General features: G+C 43.8%; 1 long non-coding RNA gene and 1 pseudogene across 1 annotated transcript; one reads left to right on the forward strand and one right to left on the reverse strand.

Moving 5' to 3' along the window:
• LOC149361925 (uncharacterized) overlaps positions 1–20576 on the forward strand; it is a 125552-nt pseudogene that overhangs the window by 66486 nt on the left and 38490 nt on the right.
• LOC149361929 (uncharacterized) lies at positions 7882–20147 on the reverse strand. The gene is made up of 3 exons (XR_016288463.1): positions 18639–20147; positions 17480–17553; positions 7882–8109 (listed from the first exon to the last, which is right to left on the reverse strand). It is a non-coding gene; the product is annotated as an uncharacterized LOC149361929 (long non-coding RNA).

A 20576-nucleotide genomic window follows, 5' to 3' on the forward strand; every position in this document is an offset into this window, starting at 1 on the left:
GCGCCGCGACGAAAGCACGGCAGGATGCGGAACGATCCAATAAGTCCGACTCCCTGGACCAAGAAACGTTACGAACGAGACAAACACGGCACTTCGCACAAGTCACATCGTCTCCCCAGATGGAAGCGAAGGCGTGTTCGAACGAGCTGGACAAGATACGCGGGGAAGGACGCCCAGCACGCCCAAGAATTGCTGTCGACAACGTGCGCCTGAGGACAGGCGCAAATTTTGGAAAGGCTGTGTCAGCATTCACATTTCTTACGAGCCACGCGGTCCCAACACGCTAGGACAGGACATTTAACGCTCCTGCTCAGCGACCACGAGGCGCCCCGCATCCTAACTTTCTCCTACGAGCGTCCCCCTTGACAAGCCACGATGCTGCGCCTTACGGCAACGGAGTCCTAAGGAGAAGCATCTTCAAGCAAGACGCCTGGACTTGTCGCAAGAGGCCAGACAGCGAGGCGCCGTTTCCTCCTCCCCCGGACGCCACTGCGCGCGGCAAAATTTGAAGCGGTTGGCCCCGCGGTCGCTGGTTGGTCCTTGCGGACTGCCGACGAGTGCTGCCTTTGGATTGGCCAGTTCTGAGTGGCCACCGTTCCTCAGGCTATAAAAGCCCCACCGCTGCAGCTTGGAAAGAGAGATGACGGAGAGATGACCGAGAGGCGCCGACGATACGAGACGCGTCGGCAAGGCCCTCCCAACTCTGCAGATCCGCCGAACCTCCTACGTATCAATAATCCAGTTATCTCATTCTTGTATCCTTAAGTCTTAAAATAAACCTGTTTTCTTTATTCGAAAAGAATCCGGCCCCTTATTGCTAACACCGGCTACGACATGCGCGTCGGGAAACCAGCGCACCTTGAGTCTGGCGTGTCTGACGTGCCCAGCGACCCAGCGCATGAGCAGAACAGGTTTTTCTCTCGAAGTGGTCGCTGGACACTTAAAAAACTGATTTCATTGCTGCTCTTTTTCCTTTTTTCCCTTTTGTTCCCCTCCCCAAGTGTAGGGTAGGCAACTGGGCATCGCCTGGTTAACCTCCCTGCCTTTCCGTCCTTTTCTCTCTCTCTCTCTCTCATTTTGCCGCGCACCACGGCCAGGCGAGGACGTGGTTTTCACTGCTGCTACCGCGCGAATTTCGCTACTTGCAGAGCGCGCAAAGTTGTTTTCGCGGAATGCCGTTGACGCACGAAGCGAAAAAGAAATTGCTTGTGCAGCGCCATCGGCGCAAAGGTACAAGATCGATGTATATCAGAGAAATCTTCGACATGAAGCCGGACCTCGCCGAGTACCACCACCTGATAGAAGAGCTCCGACGAGTGAACCCGGAATACCATTTCAAGTATTTCAGGTATACATAAACAATTTTATAGTGCTCCCGCAATACATGTCGTGAAGAAGTGAGCGCAACAAACGGACTAGGGACAGATGAGAGGACACATATCAAGTTCACGAGCGCTACTAATGTGTCATCTCTTCTGTGTATCGACCGCTTTTTCCCTGACTTCTTCACGACATGCATCACCAACTAGTCCTGCAGCTTGCTCTCCTGTCCCGCGTTAGAGTAGCGTTTTCTAAAAGTTCCACTTCTACTATTTACTTTATCTGTTGGGTTTCGCGGCAAAGTGATGTGTAGCTACACTTCAGTACTGAGTTTTTCCGTACCCGTGGCGTGTGTCGCAAGTAGCTTTATTCGAAATTAATTCTCATTTTTTTGTTGTATACATAGCGCTCAGGTACCGAAGTTAATGAGCTCGCTGTAGTGCTGTGCTCCCATAATCGAAACGACTTATATGGTCGGACGCAAGCTGAAGCAACACGGGCTGTGTGTAATGATTACCACTGCAAACCGGTAAGGTAATTTTCAGTACAGTTTGTCTCTTCATGCAGAATGACCAAAGCATCTTTTGACCGCCTGCTGGACGTCATTTACTACAGAATTTTGCATCCTCGAAACTACCGCAGACCGATATCTCCAGGTGAAAGGCTGGATGTTACACTTAGGTGAGTGTGGTGCTGAAATGAACGCTGTGTATTTTTAACTGCATATTACAACCACAACTCATGAGGTCATCACTGTTTGAGTTAAAAAAAATTGGTTTTGCTTGCCTTGGTTCGCACATTTTGTATTGCTGTAAGCCTGTCACAAAGTCAAACAGCTACTAAAACAAGGCAATATTCGTTTTCTGCGATACCATGCTCATCATATTGATTTTATGATTGCTGAACATTTATATTATGGCTGCTAAATGCTTACAGGTTCCTCGCTTCAGGCTGCAGTATACAAGATATTGGAATGTCTTGCTGCATGCACACTTCAACAGTTACGCAAACACTAAAGGAAACTTTGCCAGCTATATGGGACTGCCTGTCACCAGTCGTTTTGAAGCGCCCAACAGCAGCACAGTGGAAGCGCATCCAACAAGCTTACAGCACCAAATGGAACTTTCCTAACAGTGTTCGCTGTATAGACGGCAAGCACTTTGCCATCAGATGTCCGGACAACACTAGCTGTGATTACAGCAACTACAAGAGATTTTTCTCAATTGTGCTTCTCGGAGTAGTAGATGCTGATTATCGCTTCGTGCTAGTTGACGTCGGAGCTGAAGGAAGATTTCCGGATGTTGCTATTTTTAGAGAGAGCACCATCAAAGAACAGCTTGAAGATAGACCGCTTGGTCTACCTTCTTCAACGTCCAGGTGGCCTCTTCATTTCATTTCGCACATAGTATGAAAAATACACACCACGAACCGAGAAATAAAAAAGTAATGCACGTGAACAACAGCTGCCAATGAAATATAAAACTCTTAAAAAACAAGAATCAGCTAACAGCAGAAGTAGTAATGGTCTGCGATAAAAACATTGAGATATGCTCAAACATTGTCGGAGCTGGACTAAGCATAGTGTAATAAACAAGCACAAGCGGCTAACATTAAGCAATATGAAATCAGGAAAAATCCCCAAATTGACACGGGAGTTCCATATCGCAAGCACTTCAAGCCTGTCGCAGCCCGTCGTCTTGCATTGAAATAAAGAAATATGATACATGTCTTGTAGTTTCATAGCTAACATCACAGTTCATTGAGAAATTACATTATTATGCCTATAGCCGTACCTAAAATGCACATCTGAGTTTACAATGCAGCAGAGTAATGTAGCTGAACAACAGCTACCAATAGAATATAAAACATGTAAAACACAATCAGGTACCAGCGGAAGTAGAAACGGTTTGATATAAAAAACATCATTTAAATCTGCACAAGCACTATGTATCCCCTCAGTGTTGTAACTGGACTAAGCACAGTATAATTAGCGAACAGAGATGGCGAAGGCTGAGCAAAATGTAAACAGGAACATGCTATCACATTTAAAATCACAGAACTGGAGCAGTTCCATATAACAAGCACTTGAAGCCTGTTGCGGCCAGTCTTCTTGCATTGAAATGAAAAAGTAGAATGATACATATTTTGTGGTTTCATAGTTAACATCACAGTTGATTTAAAATTACATTATTTTGCCTATAGCACCACCTGAAATGAAAATCTCAGTTTACACAACAACAAAGTAATGTACCTGGACAACAATTGACAGTAAAATATAAAACTTATAAAACACATCAGTCAGGTATCAGCCCAAAATAGCAGCGGTTGGCAATTAAAAAATTCATTAAAATCTGCACGAGCACTGTTCATTCCATCAATGCTGTAGCTGGACTAGGCATAGTGTAATAAGCGAACACAGCTGGCAGACCTCAAGAAGAATGAAATCAGGAACATGGTATCACATTTAAAATCGCAAAACTGGCGTGGAAGTTTCTTATCACAGGCACTTACAGGGCTGTAAAGTCCAACCTTATTGTATTCAAGTGAAAAAGTAGTATGATAACTACCTTGGAGCAAATTAACCACATAGATTGCAGCCTTATACTTTGGTCTAGTGGCAGTGGTAATGGACCTCAACCAAAAACTTTTTTCCAACCCTGAGTGATGCAATTCACTATTCAGTAAAATTATTTGTATTTGAAACTTCATAAAAAAAGTAGGCTGTGTGCGTGTTACCACATGCAGACATAGTAAAATTGTATGCACAACGGCTCTGCAAACTGAGTGACAACCGTTTCAAGCTATTTTGACCACTGGGTTTGTAGAGAAAAGGGGCACATATTTCTATCAGTGACTTTGTAAAAAAAACTATTAAGAGGCAGTTCACTGATTAAAAAATGCTTGAAAGTTCAACAATTTTACAGGCAAAATTTCCTTAGGCTCGTCGAACTGCACACCTGCGGTTAGAAAGCACACCAGACACCAAGGAACCCTATTAACAAAACATGAAAACACACGGAATGCTTTTTTTGATAGTTCGGCAGTAGTCGGCATACAAAATATGGCACGTTGGTCCACTGTTGGCTGCTCTTGAACCAAGCGGGAGAAGTTTTACTTCAAGCGACACAGGGGTAAAACATTTCAAATAGGTGGTGGTGGTGAAACTTTATTTCCTGCGGATATAGAGGAACACTCCGCGAATACCGAGTTCGATGGCCGGTGGGGGTTGCGCAAGGGATCTGATTTTGCGGAACATGAGAAATTCAGTGTTCGCCGGAGAGCACCGCAGCCACCTGGGGTCTACATAGTTCCCTGCGATATGGATGGCACGCTGGAGTCTCTCCTCGATTTCGGCATCACTGCCCTCGGCGGTGCACCACGATACCCCAGTCCCAAATGTCACACACGTGCTAGTCAAATTAATTCCGCCTAGGAAACCCGACCACACTCTGCTTGTGCTGAATGTCTATAGCAGCTCAAAGTTACGGAAAGCAAGCTTTGGCCCGCCCTTCAGGCGACCCGGAAACTTGCAGGGAATCACCCCGTTATTTTCACGGGAGACTTTAAGGCCCAACAGCCGGCTTGGAGGTACGCACAGGAGGACATTAAAGGTCGAAAATTGTGGCTTACCGCACAACAGTGTGTGTTGACTCTTCTTACACGCCCAGTAGTCTCCACCCGCTGCAGTAACAGTGTTTCCAGGGATACGTCTCCCGATCTGACTTTTGCTAAAAATTCCGGCACTGCAACATGGATAATTGAAAGAGGGATAAATTTTCCCATAAAACTCTTTCCAATCAACAGCTCTAACTCTCAGTGGCTGCAATATGTACACTCGGGAACAACTCAAGAGTGCAGCAGCGAATGCCTCTCAAAGGAAGCCCCCCCTCCAGTCAGTAGCGTGACTGGTTTGGATGACGTGGAGGTCATTCCTCTACTTGAAATTGCATGTGTCTGGCAAGTGTCTCAATGGATATCATGCCAATTGGTCCAGGCCTTTGCCTGGAGGGTCTCCCTTAAGGGGTTCTTGGCCCAGCACTCTTGAATTGTATCTTACAGTAAGATTTATACTAGCTGCTGTGGCGGCTGAGTGGTTATGGCACTTGGCTGCTGACCCGACAGATGCGGGTTCCGTGCCGGCCGCGGCGGGTGAATTTCGTTGGAGGGAAGATTCTAGAGGCCCGTCTACTGTGCGATGTCACTGCGTGGGAAGGAAGGCCAGGTGATCTAAATTATCTAGAACCCTCCACTACAGTATCCCTCATAGCCTGAGTCGCTTTGAAACGTTGAACTCCCATAAAACATAAACCAAATACCCTAGCAGCAGTACCAACTTGTGTTACCCGAAGAAAAAAAAAAGCTGCTGCTCTCTATCAAACGTCGTACACTTCGAGCATTTGCATTATCTGGACCTTGCACCTGGCTGCTGCCTGCCTCCCCATCCTTTCCAGTGACAACTCAACTGACAGGCCAAATGCTTCATTCTCTGTCATCTTGTGCTGCAGGTGGGACAGCAGCTGTTGCTCAAACACATCAATGCCTTTCACTTTTTTGCCACCTGAGCTGATGGCTCCTTAGTTGGCTGGGAGCGGGGTGGTGCCTTCCAGCCAGGAGCAGGCTCATAAGCATCAGGCAACTCTGCGGGGACTGGTGTCTCTTGCACATCTGTTTGAACGCTGCCAGAAGGCGATGTTGTGCCTGGAACCATTTCATTGAAAATGACCTCTGGTGATGTGTCGTGTGTCTCCTGCTGCTGCTACTGCCGGGACCTTCTGGAGGTTGCATGTTGTTCTGCAACAGAGGAACAAACATACATGTCACTAAGTCGACACCATGTTTTAGGATTAAAAAGAAAAATGCACTGCCTGCAGTTAAAGCAACTTTCCAATGCCGTGCTTAGTGGCAAGTCGGCTTTCCTTCCAAACCCTGACAAGCTGTGGATCACACTATTTTCAGGTAACTATAGACTCTATGTGACCAAAGAAAACACGTTAAAAACGCAGGCAGACAGAAGAAATGTCCAGAAGCAGTGATGGGACCACCAAGTAATTCTTCAGGAGAGAAAGGCAAGTGACATAAAACACGCTTGTGCGAGGTAAGTGCACCTTGCTTGTGCTTTTTGGGACTGTTTTAGAAGGTATGCAAGCGCAGTGCACGCGGTGTTAGCGATAGGATGCTGAGACAATAAGAGTTCAGTGCGAGGCCGTCGCGCATGCCGCGCAGGGATCGTTCGCGGCTTGCCCGCTTGACGCAGGTACACATGTACGCGCTTGTTACTCAACACACGCGGCTCTTACGACTATTCTGTGCTTGTTACACGCGAAGGCACAATTGTAGCGCGAGAATTCCGCTTCCTCACGTGCACCAAGCACTCGCAGGATCTTTCCGCGCCTCGAGTCACTCGACCCATGGCACTTGTTTTTCGCGGACCGTGACGATCGCAGTCAATAAAAGCAGGGTCAGGCCTGTCTTGCGTCCATATAACGGCCGATTTCGGTGCACTTGTGTTGGCACTGGTAGGAAAATAGAAATGGGTCAAATGTTGGCAATCCTTGAAGCTGCGTGTTTGCGGCCACATGCGTGTTTACATCGCAAATGAGCTATTTTACGAGGTCTGTTAGAAAAGTATCCGACCTTTGGCCGAAGAAAAAAAAATGGCATAACTGGATGGTTGGAAACCTAATTACCTTGAAAGTAGTCTCCTTGGGACTCCACACACTGCCACTGTTGGAAGTGGCAGTGTGTGGAGTGCTGCCACTGTGCTGCCACTGTTGGAAGTATTCCGAAAAGGCCATTTTCGGAATGGAGTTTAGGTCAGCTGTCGTTGCAGCCATAATATCCTCTCTTGTCTGAAATAGCGCTCTTTTCAATGGCCTCTTGATTTTGGGAAACAACCAGAAATCGCAGGGGCCATATCAGGAGAGTAAGAAGCCGGTTGAACTACAAAAGTCTGGTTTTTCGTCAAAAAAGTTCGAATCAAGTGCGAAGAATGTTCAGGAGCATTGTCGTGATGGATACGCCAATTTCCTGTTTATAACAACTCCGGTTTCTTGCGCCGCACAGCATCACGTAGGTGACCGATGACATCCCTGTTGTACTCTTTGGTAATTGTTTGACCCTGGGGAGTGCGTACTCGTGGTGGTGTGCCACACAGCGAGAGTCCAAGAAAGCAGTCAGCATCACTTTGACGTTGCTGAGCATTTGGCAGACCTTCTTTGATCTTGGGGACGTCAAATGCTTCTACTGCCCTATTGGAAAAAAAGGCAATGATGTAAATATTGGAAACCAACACTGGAAACCTTGGTGGATTATGGTAATGGAAAATGCGTTGGAATGACTGGGCATGTTGGAATGACTGGGCATGTTGGAATGACTGGGCATGTTGGAATGACTGGGCATGTTGGAATGACTGGGCATGTTGGAATGACTGGGCAGGTTGGAATGACTGGGCAGGTTGGAATGACGGGGCATGTTGGAATGACTGGGCATGTTGGAATGACTGGGAGATGTTGGGGCAGGGGCCATGCAGCAATGTTATGTCTGTCGCAATGAGACAGCAAATTTCAAAATAGATGAAGCTCCTACAGCCAGTTTTATTTTGTGTTCATGCTCCTCTTGCTCTTCTTTAGCCACTTGTCAATGCAGCTGGGCCCCATGAAACAGCCTTGTTGATGTACCACCGCTCGTCCTGTCCTCTTCTCGATCTTCAGTCCTGTCAAGTTTGTGGTTATCCCTCCTCCCCAACATACCACCGGTGCATGAGGGCTTGGGAAAACTGGGCGATGCACTCTGCAGAAAAGATTGAAATGAAAGAATTAGGATCCACAAGTTTTTATTCTTGCCAGTATTAGAGTGCTAAAAAAGTAAACTCCGTATTGTGGCCACAGGAATAAAGTGAGCCTAAATCAAGAACCACTGAAGCTATTCGCACTCAAAAAGAAAAATAATTTGAGGTTCTTATTCAATATATCATATGCTCGTCATTAAGTACCATCATCAGCAGCATAACTAGCACCACTGCAAGACAAAGGCCTCTCCTATATCCCTAAACATAAGCCTGACGTGTGCCATAATGAGCAAAATAAAAAAGCCATCGTTTTTTGTCCTCTGAAGGCTTTTAGTGGGGTATTAATAAGAGGGACAATATAAAGGTAACATCAGAAGGGTGACTGCAGTAGCACAGCTGAGATGTCGCAGACGATACACTACGAAAAGAGGCATACAATCCATTGATACATGAGTTGCAAAAAATAAAAACAGCAGCAAAGAAAAGGTAAAACAAACCAGTGTCAATGCTCCAAGCGATATCACTTATTTCCATAATTTTGAGGGACCACATGCAATGAAAATGTGGTGAGGTAGAATCACAAGCGAAGGCCATTCTGTTCTCGATTTAATTATTACTAACTCTATGCAGCTGAATGCTTTTTCTGGTGTTTTATCTTGTTGTGTTAGTGACCATCTTCCTGTGTTTGCTTGCATTGAGAACACTAGTACAATAGGAAGTAAGTCCACATCAATCACATACCAAGCTATTACAGAATCATCATTGAAATCCTTTAGGGATGCGGTCATGAAAGTATATTGGAGTAAGATAGCTGAACTTCATGATCCAAATGTTGCCTATAATACGTTTGTCGATTGCTGTAAACAGATATATCACGACTGCTTTCCTCTTGTAACACGCGTGAAAAGTCGCAGAATCCGCAAGCCATGGGTAACGCCAGAGCTTCGCGGAGAAATACAAATGAAAGACAAGCTGTACAGAAAATTTTTGAGCAGCCGGAAGGTTGAGGACCTTGCGGTATTTAAGAAATATAGGAACAAATTGACTAAAAAACTGCGGTCTGCACGAACAGCCTATCACGTGTCACTTCTAGATGTTAAGAATGCTCAAAATGGTGTACTATGGTCGAGATTAAATACACTTCTGCAGCGGGACAGTTCACGCACTGCATTAACAAAATTAAATATTGATGGAAAGGAAGTTTCTGGCGTCGAACTGGCTAATGTATTCAATATTTTTTTAACGAGCTTGGCTACCCGTGCTATAACACGTGCTGCCGGATCTGACGCTTGCAAATATGTTCGAATTCAGAATGATGAAACAATTTTTCTGCACCCAGTCACGGTAGACGAAGTAGTGTCGGTGATAACAAATCTTAACAATAGCAGTAGCTGTGACATTGATGATATCCAAATACGGCCAGTCAAGCATGTAGTTGACATAATTGCTCCCATACTTGCTCACATCTTTAACATCTGTTTAGAAACTGCAGTTTTTACGGAAAAAATGCAATTAGCAAAAGTTGTTGTTCTTTACAAAAAAGGAGATCGCAACGCCCTCGCCAACTACAGACCAATCTCTATTTTGCCAGTGTTTTCGAAAGCATTTGAGAAAATGCTGCATCTAAGAATGTCAAATTTCATCCATAAATTTAACTTGCTAACACCATTTCAGTTTGGCTTCTGCAAAAGCAAATCCACTGAACTTGCATTACTCCAACAAAAGGAATATATAATAAAGCAACTTGAAAACAAATCTATTGTCATTGGTGTATTTGTGGACTTCTCAAAGGCTTTTGACCTGGTAAATCATAAAATCTTACTAAATAAATTACACTACTATGGTATCCGAGGAAAAGCGCTCTTATTGTTAAGTTCTTATTTGTCGTTTAGACAGCAAGTGGTGTACATAAATGGTATACAGTCTGAACCGAAGCCGCTCTTCTACGGTGTCCCCCAAGGCAGTACGCTAGGGCCTCTACTCTTCAATATTTACCGAAACGATATTGTCAACATTAGCGATAATACAAAGTTTTCCATCTATGCAGACGATACGAGCGTATTTTTTTCGGGTGAAAATGTTCATGAACTTATCAAACAATGTAATGCCACAATGAAAGCTCTTGAGGTCTGGTCTGCAGTTAACCTGATGCAAATAAATGACAGTAAGACCAAAGCTGTCATATTTAGGCCGAAAAATAAAGTTATCCCACTGCACGATAATATTATATTAAACTCGCGGGCTGTAGAAATTGTTGAGCAGTTTAAATGCCTTGGGGTCATATTTTCTGCCAGTATGTCATGGGATTATCATGTCAATTATATCTTGAAAAAAATAGCTCAAATCACTGGTGTTATAGGCCGTCTAAAATACATACTTCCCACAAAAACTAAGATGCTGGTATACAATTCAATATTCAACTCGCATTTAAACTATTGCCAGTTGGTGTGGGGCACTACAACATTCACTAACCTTGAACGTATTCATTTAATGCAAAAAAGATATCTCCGAAATGCATATAATTTACCGTTCCGACATCCCAGTGCAGCTTTCTTTTGTCGTTCCAGTTATTAAAGCACATAATCTTTATAAATATCGCCTCAGTGTTACTTTTAAAACAGAAATCAAGAAGAATGTAACAAATCTTAAAAATTTTGCAGAACTAAGGAAAAAAGAATCAGTCTATCCAACAAGACGTGGCGAAGAATGGACAGTGCCAACACCTCGACTAAATCTTGGTAGGGAATGCCTTCAGTACACACTTCCATCTCTTCTAAATAGGTATATCCACATTAACCTCGATTTGTTTTCTTTTTCACGTCATGAACTACATAATTTGTTTTTGCATAACATTGTTTATGTTTCATTATGTATACATATTGCTGTTTCGTGTATTCTCCGGTGCTTCCTTCATGTGCTTGTTTTTTAAAATTGTATAAACTCTTGTGTTGCCTCCCTGTCAATAATAAGGATTGTAGACTCGTCAAGCTGCCCAAGGGCAGCTTTTTTCTACGATTCCTCCATCTGTAGTGCTAGATGGGAAATAAACTTTGATTTGATTTATTCTTCAATGGGAACAGGAAAAATTTCTTGATTTAGTTGTGATGGCATCCTGGTCTGAAGCGGGGCAGCAACATTTAACATTAAGTTGTGGAAAAGTATTGTAGAGTATATGGAACACACCTAAACGAGCGTTTCCCCTTTTATGCAGTGATGTCTGGTGGTCAAATGAGATGACTGATTACACATATGCTGTACCAAGTGTCGCTGTTCGATTAAAGGGAGTTGGTGGCGTAGCATCAAACAGTTTGGTGCAAAATTGAAAGAGCTAGGGAATACTTCAGTTTGGAATCAATAAAATTTTTATGCATAAACTGCGCAGCATGGCAAGAGCACACAGATCATGACATCTCCTGATAAACCCGAGTGCCCTTGTGGTGCCAGCAGCATGTATCGTGACATGCTCCAAGTATGTGGGGCTGCATCTGGTTAAGGTTTCTCCATACCATTAACCCTAGAGGTGGGAAAGGAGGTCAATACGTTGTGACAAAACAATGCAGACAAGACAAGGACAACGAAGGAATAAATATGATGGCATGAGTGCTGACTATCGCCAATGTGTATTGGAAACCACGTCAAAATATATACACTGTAGCCTAAAAAAACAACGAACAAAGGGCACCTTGTGTCAACCACATTGCATGAGTGTAAAACAAAACAAAAACTGACAAAGAAGCATTTAAGAGCATGAACTCTTCCTTAGGAAGCGATAAAGAAGGTGTGCTAACACAGTGATTGCGGTTTTTTTTTAAATTTCAGTGGCCTCGATTATCTCACGCACAAACTTTTCTGTGTCTGTCAGGCAAAATGCAGAACATGAATTCCGGTTCACAGCGTTTAGGATCTGGCAAACAATTGCAATTGCGACAGTGAATCATCAAAGTTCTCCCGCAAGCTTTGTTCACATCGTCGTGGTGGTCTTTTAAACCTCTCAGTGACACACTTGCCTGTTTTCCCAATGTAAACATAGCCGCATTTCAAGGCGTTCGAACACACTATGTCTTCTGTGCAGTGCACGAAGAGACTCTGATGGATAATCTCGGTTGACTACAGGTACTGAAACTTCATAGGGTTAGAAAAACAATATCGACGCCAACTCGACTGCCTATTTAACCGGTGCGACCAATTGTGGATGTAGGGAAAGGTACGTAGAAACTTCCTTTTGGGAGTTACAGTCTCGACGGGGGCACAAAAAGAATGTTTCAACTTCTGCTTAAAGCAATCGGCTAAAGACACTGACAAAGGTTCTGAATATCCAGTAAAGGACAAACGGCATATGAGCTGGGCAAAACTGGATGTCATGGCAATCAAACAGGATTTCATTAAGGAATTTTTGAAGCAAAGGTTAGTGACACCTCTTGACCAGCTTAGACTGAACCGAAGAAAATGGTAAAAGTAGCTTGTTTTCCCTTGGCTCGTAAGCCCAACAAGTGTAACCACCCAAGATTGAGATCCAATAAATGTGATGACATATTATCCTCTATAATTTCAGTGGTGATTCAAAGTGGACTGAAGCTTTGACTGAACTCCTCTCTCACCTTAGACAATGCTTCGTCAGGATTGGAGATCCTGCAATAAGCCACGTAACAGCGGCGCTAATAGTTTTTTTTGCAAAAACAAGCTATTCTGAAATGTAATAAAGATGGACTGAAGGTATGAGCTTAAAAGTGCGACAAAATTATTCACCAAAACGCCTGAGACGTTTGGAATGCCACTGCTCCATTTAGGTTAATGAATTCTTCAACACATTATTGATCCTGATTGAGGGATGGCGTAATATAAATCCTTGATGTCAACATAGCACCCCATGAAACTGGTGCGAGAGTTATTGTGTAGAAACTGCGTTACTTTCTCTGCAGATCTTACACGAGAGGAGTCATCAATGCTCAGCAACTTAATTTTATGTCGCAAAGAGAAGGCGATTTGTTTCTGACAGGTTCCATTCTCTTAAACTACAACCCTCAAGGAGCAGTCACCTTTATGGGTCTTTGCGGTAAAGAAGATAGCTGGACAATTTTTCTTACTGAAGTTGATGGCATTAGCCTGATGGTTAAACTCTAGATTGTTAATGTTTCTTGGCACTGGACTTTGCTTTTAACAAATCAGATAGTAAGTGGCACTCAAATTCAGAATACACTGCATCTGTGGCCTTGGACTGAAAGGCGCCTTTCGATACGACCACAAAACCACCGTTTATCAGCAGTTGAAAGCAAGAGGGCCCACCCTCTTAAATACGACACAGTTCGGCCTGTGGGCAAGTTCCTAAAGAGGGTTCAAACCGTGACACTGCATCAAAACATCCCGAAACACACCTGTCACACTCAGGTCTGTGCGTGGAAAAGGCAACTCGTCAAACCATGGCAAGCATCTCCACAATAGTTCTCTTCGGAGGAACGGAAAATTTTGGTCCATAAGCACTTCAAGGACCAGACGAGGCAGCGACTCCAAGCTGAAGGTGTGCACCTTGTTGTCAAACTCTTGTGCCTGAAAACAAGCCAGGGAGTGGCTGGTTGGCGGTGTCACGCACCGTTGACCAGGTGAAAGCCATCTGGAATGCCACTTTGCAGCCACTTTGCGCTCACTAGCCCGGAGCAGAGAAGCCAAGGCACGAGTGTCTGAAAACAAGGTGCACAATGTCGACACTGAGTTGCTGCCTCGTCTGCTGCTTGAAGCATATACGGGCCAAAATTTGCCATTGTTCCTTCGAAGAGGACTATTCTGGAGCTGTTTGCCATACTTTGACGTCTTGCCTTCCTGTGCCTGGACCTGAGCGTGACAGGTGTGTTTCTGGGGGCGTTGGTTGATGGGGTGTCGTGGTTTGAACCATGCCAGGAACTTGCCCGCAGGCTGAACTGTAACGGGTTTAAGACGGTGGGCCCTATCGCATTCAACTGCTGATAAAGAAGGTGGTTTTGTGGTCATGTCTAAAGGCGTCTTTCTGTCCAAGGCAACGGAGGCAGTTAATTCTGAGTTCAGGTGTCACACAACAGCTGATTTGTTAATAGCAATGTCCAGAGCCAAGAAACTATGTAATAATCTAAAGTTGAACCATCTGGCTAATGTATCAACTTCAGCAAGAAACTAGCAGAGGTGCCAATGAGAGGTCAAAAGACCACCGTTACGATGTGAACAAAGCTAGCAGGGGGAATCTGATGTTTCCTTGTCGCGACTGCGATCGTTTACCACATCCTTTATGCTGTGAGGCGTAATTTCTTGTGCTGCATTGTGCTAGACAGACACAGAAAAGTTTGTGCATGAGATGATCGAGGCCACTGAAATTGTAGAAAAAACGCAATCAATGTGTTAACACACCTTCTTTATCGCTCCCTAAGAAAGAGTTCATGCTCTTAAATGCTTCATATTCAACTTTCGTTTTGTTTTTGACAGATCCAAAGTGAATGTTACAAGGCGCCCTTTCTTCATTCTTTTTTTAGGCCACAGTGTATATATTTTGATGTGCTTTCCAATAAACCTTCTTGAAAGTCAGCACTCGCACCGTCGCATTCCTTCCTCATCTTTCTCTTCTTTGCGCTGTTTTGACACGATGAATTACAAACAAGACCATTCATCCGTCTTGCAAAAGTCAATACAGTCAGAGTAGCTGAGATAGTTGGGGCATCCTTCAGAATAATGCAGTCATAAAGACAAGGTTGGGACATAAAGACAAAGACTGTTATTGAATGGCTAATATTAATGTACTTTAGTAATGTGCTTGGTTTGGTTTATGGGGGTTTAACATCCCAAAGTGACTCAGGATGAGGGACGCCTTATGATTTTGCATATTGATATGCTGGGCTTCATAAGAGAAGAAGTACAATAGTTTTTTAAGGCCAGCCGTAGAACAGGAAGCAATGAATCTACACTAATATCAAAGAATGAAGGCTCAAGCATGAGAGTGTAGCTAAAAGGTTATAATGACAAACATGAAAAGCTTTGGAGAAATTCAAGTCGATGACACTTGCCTAAAATAAAGAATCTAAATTTGGGTGAAAATCTGTTGTGAATTCAAAAAGTTGGATTGCACATTAGTAAAGAGAATGGGAGCCGTGATGACTGGTATAGAAATATTAGTTTGAATTATGGTGGCAAGTAATATGCGGACTCATTTCGTGCTCTAACAGTTCATGCAAAATGCACATCAATAAAATAGGAGAACAGTTTGGGGATCAGAACGGTTTCCAGCCTTAATTATTGACAGGTCAGCTTCAGGTTGTCAGGGATAGAACCAAGAGGTTTGGATTGGCTAACAATTATTGGTAAAATCTGTCTTCAGATATCCTCAGTAGTTTAAAGTATGTCAGAAGGCTTCTCACACAGCCCTCAGGTACTCGAAAGCTTGTGCTTATCAATGACTTTCGAGACATGATGAGAAGCAATGGTTAATGCAGTGAAATGGGAAACAAATAACTGATTTTTCTCAAGAAAGTGCCCATGGAATATGCTGTCAAACAAATTCCCAAGGATCCTTCAATTAAGCCCAAAATGACAGTTTATGGGTAGCCACTTTGTTATAACCATCACATACAAAAAAAGAGACACCAGAAGCCCTCCTTATTCACTGAAAACAAGGGAGAATTATGAGACATCATTCCGGCACACAAAATCACACGGATGAAGAGAGTAGACTCCATGGACACCATATTTCAACTGAGGTTTATTCCACAACACAGGCTTTTTATGTGCAAAGGGGTACTAGTGATCCTTGGGGCTGAAAAGTATTTCCGCCACCAGATAACAATTATTCAGGACGGCAAAAACCAAAACACAAAAAAACAGGGGTAAAGGTATCTTGCCACTCACATTAAACACATTGGCACGCCTATGCATCACCTACCTGGCTGACCCAACAAACATATTTGCCTCCAGATAATCTATTTCTTTTTCTGGAGCGCTGCAGAAGGGCTGCTGATGTAATTCTCTTTTTCAACAGAGATACAAAAGGCTTAAAAAATTTCCCAGCCCTTTCAAGTGCTAAACTTGCACAAGGCATGTGTTTCTTTCAAAAACGCCTTGCATGCTCGCTTGTGCGAGCAAAGGCGAATGTGCTCAGCTAAATGACCTCTGCCACTTAATGAATCAGCTGTCCTGCAATGTTCAAGCAAGCGTTCATTGATGCAAGCCTCGTCTGTCTAATGTAATGTTTGCCACAGGCAAGGAGGATGCTGTACACCATGTCAACCTCATGTTTAACGAGGGGTTTGGTGTGCTTAGTTTTGTAGGCAGGCTTTTTCGTAACGTCATTTATCAGGTGGCACATGCATCCCAGCTTTCCCAAGCTGAAAATACAACATGTACATCGTGTTTGTCACTGGCCTTCTTGAGGCGGTGTGACACCTGATGGCAATAGGGCACAATGACAGGTCACTGTTGCGAATGTGCGTTGTCTTCCGGCTTGCGCTGCCCAGCACACTTCATCTCTCGAACCTGGCTTTCTACCACTAAGGCTACAATTTCTCCTGTGAAAACTGCCTGCTCCAGTCTCCTTACTTGCGCATTGATGCTGTCACAGAGTCGTGACAGCGTCAATGCCGAAGTAAGGCGACGGGAGCAGGCAGGCAGAAAAAGAAATAGATTATCTCAACGCAAATGTGTGTTGGGTCAGCCAGGTAGGCAATGTTTAGTCACGCCAATGCATTCAACTTGAGTGACAAGCTAACCTTACGCCTATGTTTTTGTTTTTGAAACATTGAATAATTGTTACCTGGTCGAGGAAACACTTTTCAGCCACAGGGGTCACTAGTACCACTTTGCATGTAAAAAGCTCATGTTGTGAAATCAACCTCAGTTGAAGTATGGGGTCTATGGAGTCTACTCTCTTCGTTCATGTGTTTTTGTACACTGGAATGATGTCTCATAATTCTACCCAGAACCAATTAGCTCAGCTCTCCATGCTTAGCAAAAACAAGGCAGCAGTAATGAAACCAGTTCTCATGTGTGCACTTTTTCTTTTACATCTGTGACCTGCGATGAGTGGCATAAAAACACATATTTAAGTTAACACACATGCATCATAATGTTAATATTCGTAGTCAAATAGTATCACATAATGCAGCCAAAAACATGCAGACATTTCGCACTTCATGCATAGAATGCAACGGTTAAAAGACGAGCAATATTGAATGTAAAACTTCAAATGGCCTGCAACCGGCCCATTCTGACAGCCAACTAATATTACTTATATAAACATGTAAACATATCAGGCCAGAGCTATCCAAACTGCTCCAAGCAGTAGCATTAAGGAAAAGAGCAATGAAAGTAAGAGAACATTTCATGGCAACCACAAGAACAAAGCACAATGCAGTAACAACTTACAACACAGCTTTTGACTTCATCTGGTGGCCACAAAATCCATGCCATTGACTCGGACTGGAAGACAGATGCGCCACCTGCGGATACCAATTTCCCATTATCACTATGACAGGAGTACAAAAACAAGCATGCGAACTCGGTCCAACAGTGAATATCACATGAATGTAAAAAGATCAGGAAAAATATACTTGCCCAAGTATACGCCTCAATACAAAGGAAAACTACCCTGTTTAAAATGCATCAGTTCCCCTAGCACTAGTAAAGGAATCTTGCTATGAGCAAAACAAATCTGCGTTCGAAAGCGTAGATAAACATCGTAATAACTGAGACAATTATTGCGTCACTTGTTTTCCTCAGAAACCAATTTTCAAACAGCAGAGTGATCAAAATGCAAGATCCTATACTCTGGGTAGCCAGAAACGCTATCGGTATCATAAAAAAAAAAAAATCTTCACATACTCGTTTAAAAATTAGATCCTGACGGCCGGAAATTAACTTTCGTTGGTAACTGCAACCTGAGACAGTGCTTTCTTTATAGTGGGGTTTGAATTCAGATGCGGAAAATGGGCACTGATCGTATTGGAGGGTTCCGGATTAATTTAGACCACCTAGAATTTCTTAACGTGAGCTGACATCGCACAGCACAGGGGCATTCTTTTTTTCATTTCACCTAAATCGAAATGCGGCTACTGCCATTAGGATCGACCCCACGACCTAAGGTTCAACAGTCTAGGGCCAAGCAAAAACCGCGGCGAATAAAAAGTGTTTCAATCCCCCTCAAAGTGCTAACGCTATCTTGAAAGACAATCATACATTTTACGCACAGCCAAAGTGCCGGTCCTTGAAACGTGCGCGGTGGTGTGAACAAGCATGGGCAGAAACGCGTAGAACGGGGCATATACGAGGACAAATCTGTGCTCAACAAGAAACAAAACGCGCAAACATGCGCATACCAAAATCATGCAAAGCTAGCGCACGCACGGTCGCATCCCCTTCGCCAAAACAAGTACCGACAGCGACAATTCTTGGCAGAGCAACTCACCGCGGCGACAACAAAAGCGCCTTAAACGCTTTTTATAACATTGAACACGAATACTGCAGCAGTACGACAGGTCACCGTTCCAGCATTATATGCTTCGGATAATGCACGAGTACTGCTTACCTTTTCAGATGATTGCGTAGTCGTGCAGAACGCTGTTTGCCTTCGTGTCACGGGCACTACACCAACCAGTGAGATTTCAGCACGAGTGCTACGTAGCCGGCACTCTCTACCACGTAGTCACACAGAAGAAAATATTCCGGGCCTTATTTGGAACATTTCCACCGCGACACTGCCCGCGCGTCTTTGTGCCTGGACACCCATCCTGGACTACACAAAGAAGCGCACAGACTGAAAAGTTAGAGAGACCAGAAAAATGACACTTTGCCTCGAATAGGCTACGTCGACAGCACTGCGCGATTGTGCACCCTTGAGCAAGAAGAAACACACGCAAACCACAACACAGTTCACGACGGCTCACAATCCAAGTAGCGAATTGTAGCAAGCGCCGAAGCGCGATGAACGCGACGCAGCACCCGAACCGCCATGAGGGTTATACAGAAAAACAGCTACCGGCAGCCACCTGGCGGTGACAACCAGTTTTTGTTTCGGTTTCGTTGTGAAAAAGCTTGTATCCTACTTTTTATTTTATTTTTGGTATTTTTATTGGGTATTCAGCCGTATCGGCATCCACAGAAATTGCAGCGATTGCGAGCAATTACCACTGGTAGAAACGCGCGAATTAACGACCTGTTGCTTGCGCTGCGGTTGAAAAATGCCTGAGTTCTCACGGCAGTATGGCTTGCTGCTTTGCTCATTCACGAAATTACATGCCGATTTCTGTTTGTATGGGGAAGTTTTTTTTTATATTGATGGGAGATCAGCAAGGCTAACAAAATACCCAACGTAGCAGTCGTAGAGAGTAGGTTGTCGTAAAAACATGGTGACGCTGTTTGATCGGCAGCACGACGTGAGAGGCGGCAGCGTTGAAACGCGCGTCGAGAGAACAACCTCCACGGTATATGCTTTCTTGAGACTACAGTGAAGGTGTGCATTTTTTATAGTGGAGTTCTCTCATCCAACGTGAAAACCAAATCAATTCTTAGTATGAAATATGCTGTGTAATTTATATCCTCATATTGAGTTTATATATATCTGCATTTCTATTTTGAAAAACAGTGTTGTACTGGTAATTGTGTACCGAGGTGCATGTATAAGAGTGCAGCCTTGTCGAAATATTCTGTGTATATATTTGTATTCGTAACCCTTCTACAAAGAAGCTGTGGCCAGCTATGTGGTTAACAATTTGTTAATTGAATTAGTATATGTCTTGAAATGCACGCTCAATAAAATTTTCTGAATGAAATTGAGTGTTCGGATTCAGGCATGCAGGGCTCTGCAAACCTGCAATTTATTATTTTGTGAACAATGAAGTTAAACTTTTTCTCAAATATTTTGCTAATGATAATCTAAGCCCAAGTATATAAGTCGTTACTTTTTAAAAAAATTTTCTGAAACTGTCAAGTCAACAAATGCACGTGTAAAAAAGAGAAATTTGTCTTGCAGTTTTTATTCTAACAGCATAAAGTGCCAAGTGTACAGTCTTTGTCAAAAGTAACCAGGCTGCATGGTTTGCTTCTAGCTCGTACAGTGGATCCCTCACAGCTTCCCTAAAGCTGGAATGGCAGCTAAAGGTAAGGACTGAGGGTCTTATTACCTTCCAACACGTTTTGATCCTTAGGAATAACACAAGGGCTCCACTATACAACCATGCAGCCTGGTTACTTTTGACAAAGACTGTACGTTTGATGGATTTGACCCACTGAGATTGTTAGTGCATTGATGAGTTTCATTTTGTCAACCATATAGGCACATGCATGCAGTATCTGCTGCCCAGCATCGGCCATTCAAATACAGCCATGGTTTGTGCCATGCCAAACAAGTAGGTACAGTCGTGGGTAAAAAAGATTAGCACACATGACGGAACACCAGAGCGCCGGAATGACAACGCCTGGCACTGCGGGTGGCGGAGAGGCTGATAACGGGAGTGCCGGGCCGTTC

This window comes from Amblyomma mixtum, chromosome 2 (genome assembly GCF_055824585.1).
Source record: "Amblyomma mixtum isolate Tamu chromosome 2, ASM5582458v1, whole genome shotgun sequence".
Lineage (NCBI taxonomy): Eukaryota > Metazoa > Arthropoda > Arachnida > Ixodida > Ixodidae > Amblyomma > Amblyomma mixtum.